At 37.5% G+C, this 4,497-nt stretch overlaps 1 pseudogene across 1 annotated transcript; it reads right to left on the bottom strand.

Annotated features, from left to right (window-relative positions):
• Positions 1 to 641: 641 nt before the first annotated feature.
• LOC307183975 (non-histone chromosomal protein HMG-14-like) lies at positions 642 to 1,054 on the bottom strand (annotated as a pseudogene). Its single transcript has one exon. The product of its transcript is annotated as a non-histone chromosomal protein HMG-14-like (transcript).
• Positions 1,055 to 4,497: the final 3,443 nt, after the last annotated feature.

Genomic DNA, 4,497 nt, shown 5'->3' with positions numbered 1-4,497 from the left:
TAACAGGATATCAAGTACCAATATCTTCAAATATTGATATGCTGTTACATCGTAAGTCCCACTAATTCACAATTTAATATCATATACACTACATACTCAAATCGTCAATCGTTCACAACACATTAACAAAGTTACTAGAAGAACTGGACTACCATGAGCAAAGATGTTACAGAGTGCACGAAATTCTGACAAGGAGAACCAAGATCAAGGGGTGAGTGGTTTGCTTTAGGAAACAATCCTACCAAAAACAACATGAGAAGAGAAGTAATTTAAAGTGTTTAAGACATTAAATGCACAACTGACTCCAAACTACCATTCAGTATGCTTTGTTTTATAGGATATAAAAGCTACCCCCCCCCATCTATGGAATCTTAAGCTGACACCGAAGACAATCAACGCCTCCTATATTCAATATCCCACTATTTTCTGTTTGTACCAACAAATAAACAACTAGCAAATGATTTCACCTCTTAAAAAAAGCATTTACACTTAACAAATGGGATGAGGTGGGATACCCTCCTTTTTAAAAATGTTTCTAGAGCTACTATAAAACTTGGATTTACAAAATAGTTTATAAAAATATTCCTCTGGATTATACAAGAAGGGAGACAGGGACCACTGATAGGACCGGGTGTGTGGTATTAATCAGACTTGGCTTCTTTCTCTCCTGCTTCATCAGAGACTGGGCTCTCCTCCTTTTTAGTTTCTCCGTTTTCTGCAAGTAGGTCTTAAGTCTGTTGGTTAGCCACTTCGGCCTGTTTTCCCTTTGCTCCCCTTTTCCCTTTTGTTTGCACTTTTTTGTCTGAAGATTTATGCTTTCCTGCCGCCTTTTTTGGCTTCTTTTCCACTTTTGCGGGAGCCTGTTTAGCTGGCAACCTCGCGGATCTCCTCTTGGGCTCTCTTTCACCGCGCCCTCGGCAGAGCTGACCTTGCTCTTGAGCATCCTGGTGGCTGGGCGGGCACTAGGCGAGTGCCTGCTGGCGTCGGTGCTCCGAGAACCTTCGCGAAGCTGGGCTGCCTGGTCGCTGCCGCTCTCGCGCCGCACGAGCTGCTGGGACCCTACATGTTGTTCTTATTAAGTGATCAAACATATGTTCATTACCTATAGATTTCAGGAAATATTTCAGGATTTAGCCAAATGTCATGCTTTCCATAATACCTTTTCCCCTGACAATCCAAGCAACATATTGAGTTCTGGTCCCCAACAAAGTCCACTGACAGCCTTTCACATAGTGGAACTTTTGTACCCTTTTCTGCTCGTCAGTGTCAGTAAAGCCCTTCCTTGCCAATGACTAGAAATATATCAGTGACCATGAAACTGAAAAAAGAAAGTGGGAAACTATCAACCCTTTTCTCTCAAGAGGTTTTTTGACCACCATGCACATTTGCCCATAGGGTCCCTAACGACCATGAGTTGTGGTATGGTGTGACTTTCACCAAGCCAAAAAGCCCTACCTAGGTACATGTGGTTTTAGATTGTAGACACATTGTTTTCCCAGTAATTATGACGATCCTTTCATCTTTTCCAGTTTACTTCGTAAAAACGAAAAAAAAAATCAAAACAGCCATTGGAAATTAGACTTCTAGTCTGTGAACAGAGAGCACTGAGACTACCTACCTGTCCTCTGTCATCCTTCCCACATGTATTCATAAGGTTATTTAAAAAGAATAATTTCAACTCATGTTCACCATCTGAGACATAAAACAACACTTAAATGACTTCTCCGCTAGAATAGTCAGTAATGCATCCACTAACACAAATGTTTTTTTTTTTTTTTAATTTTTGTAAGGCACTACTTTGTGTGTGACCAAATTTTATCTCACAACACCATGAATTAGGTAGGAGAGCAATGACATTGACAAATGGGGAAGATCACAAAAAGAGTTTAACTGACTTACCTCTGTTCATTAGTAGTAGCAGGGTTAAGAGAAAATACTGCCTTGCATTTTAACAACAATTATGGCATCTGCTCAGCCTTTTGCTCTATTTTCTTTTTTATATGTTGTCTTGTTACTAGAATATAATCTCCTTAAGAGCACTTATCATTTTTATCTTTCCCAAAGTGCTATGTACGTTGGATAATTCATTAATTTATTATATTAAGCATAATACATATATTAAGCATATATATTTCTCCCATATTATATTCAATTGACTAGGGAAGATAAGTGCTTCTTTGGCAACTAATACAGAAATCTAGTATCCATCTCCTGACATTATGTCAAAAATATCACAAGGATTTATTTAAAAGGCTTGTATAATTATTTTTGTTTTTTCACAAGTAAAAACATGTAAAGTTATGTGTATAAATCTATACAATATAAATAGAAAATCACCTTTACACCAAGTTATGTTTTTGGTACACATAGGATAGTCATTTTGTCTCTATGTAAAATATATATTTCTACATTAAATTTGAATCACAATCTGTATATCATTTTGCAATCTACCTTTTTTGGGGGGGAGGGGTTAACATCTTTATTGGAGTATTATTGCTTTACAATGGTATGTTAGTTTCTGCTTTATAACAAAGTGAATCAGTTATATATATACATATGTTCCCATATCTCTTCCCTCTTGCATCTCCCTCCCTCCCACCCTCCCTATCCTACCCCTCTAGGTGGTCACAAAGCACCGAGCTGATCTCCCTGTGCTATGTGGCTGCTTCCCACTAGCTATCTATTTTATGTTTTGTAGTGTATATGTCCATGCCACTTTCTCACTTTGTCACAGCTTACCCTTGCCCCCTCCCCATATCCTCAAGTCCATTCTCTAGTAGGTCTGTGTCATTATTCCCATCTTGCCCCTAGGTTCTTCATGACCTTTTTTTTTCTCTTACATTCCATATATATGTGTTAGCATACGGTATTTGTTGTTCTCTTTCTGACTTACTTCACTCTGTATGACAGACACTAGGTCCATCCACCTCACTACAAATAACTCAATTTTGTTTCTTTTTATGGCTGAGTAATATTCCATTGTATATATGTGTTACATCTTTATCCATTCATCTGTTGATGGACACTTAGGTTGCTTCCATGTCCTGGCTATTGTAAATGGAGCTGCAGTGAACATTGTGGTACATGACTCTTTTTAAATTACGGTTTTCTCAGGGTGTATGCCCAGTAGTAGGATTGTTGCATCATATGGTAGTTCTATTTTTAGTTTTTTGAGGAACCTCGATACTGTTCTCCATAGTGGCTGTATCAATCTACATTCCCACCACCAGTGCAAGCGGGTTCCCTTTTCTCCACACCCTCTCCAGCATTTATTGTTTGTAGATTTTTTGATGATGGCCATTCTGACTGGTGTGAGATGATATCACATTGTAGTTTTGCTTTGCATTTCTCTAATGATTAGTGATGTTGAGCATTTTTTCATGTGTTTGTTGGCAATCTGTATATCTTCTTTGGAGAAATTTCTATTTAGGTCTTCTGCCCATTGTTGGATTGGGTTGTTTTTTTTTTTTTTGATATTGAGCTGCATGAGCTGCTTGTAAATTTTGGAGATTAATCATTTCTCAGTCGCTTCATTTGCAAATATTTTCTCCCATTCTGAGGGATGTCTTTTCGTCTTGTTTATGGTTTCCTTTGCTGTGCAAAAGCTTTGAAGTTTCATTAGTTCCCATTTGTTTATTTTTGTTTTTATTTCCATTTCTCTAGGAGGTGGGTCAAAAAGGATCTTGCTGTGATTTATGTCATACAGTGTTCTGCCTATGTTTTCCTCTAAGAGTTTGATAGTGTCTGGTCTTACATTTAAGTCTTTAATCCATTTTTTAATTTTGTGTATGGTGTTAGGGAGTGATCTAATCTCATACTTTTACATATACCTGTCCAGTTTCCCCAGCACTACTTATTGAAGGGGCTGTCTTTTCTCCACTGTATATTCTTGCCTCCTTTATCGAAGATAAGGTGACTGTATGTGCATGGGTTTATCTCTGGGCTTTCTATCCTGTTCCATTCATCTATATTTCTGTTTTTGTGCCAGTACCATACTGTCTTGATTACTGTAGCTTTGTAGTATAGTTTGAAGTCAGGAAGCCTGATTCCTCCAGCTCCGTTTTTCGTTCTCAAGATTGCTTTGGCTATTCAGTGTCTTTTGTGTTTCCATACAAATTGTGAAATTTTTTGTTCTAGTTCTGTGAAAAAATGCCAGTGGTAGTTTGATAGGGATTGCATTGAATCTGTAGATTGCTTTGGGTAGTAGAGTCATTTTCACAGTGTTGATTCTTCCAATCCAAGAACATGGTATATCTCTCCATCTATTTGTATCATCTTTAATTTCTTTCATCAGTGTCTTATAATTTTCTGCATACAGGTCTTTTGTCTCCCTAGGTAGGTTTATTCCTAGGTATGCAACCTACCGTTTTAGTTGTTCATCTAATAATTTATAATCATTCTAACTGGCTATTATTATAGCAACATACTAATGAGGAAAGTATTTAAGGGTACCTACTGGAATACAGTTTCAGTTTGTACTTTTCTGAATAGTAATCA

This window comes from Stenella coeruleoalba (genome assembly GCF_951394435.1).
Source record: "Stenella coeruleoalba genome assembly, chromosome: 3".
NCBI lineage: Eukaryota > Metazoa > Chordata > Mammalia > Artiodactyla > Delphinidae > Stenella > Stenella coeruleoalba.
Note: the sequence above shows the minus strand (reverse complement) of the source record. Positions and strands in the feature narration are given on the sequence as shown.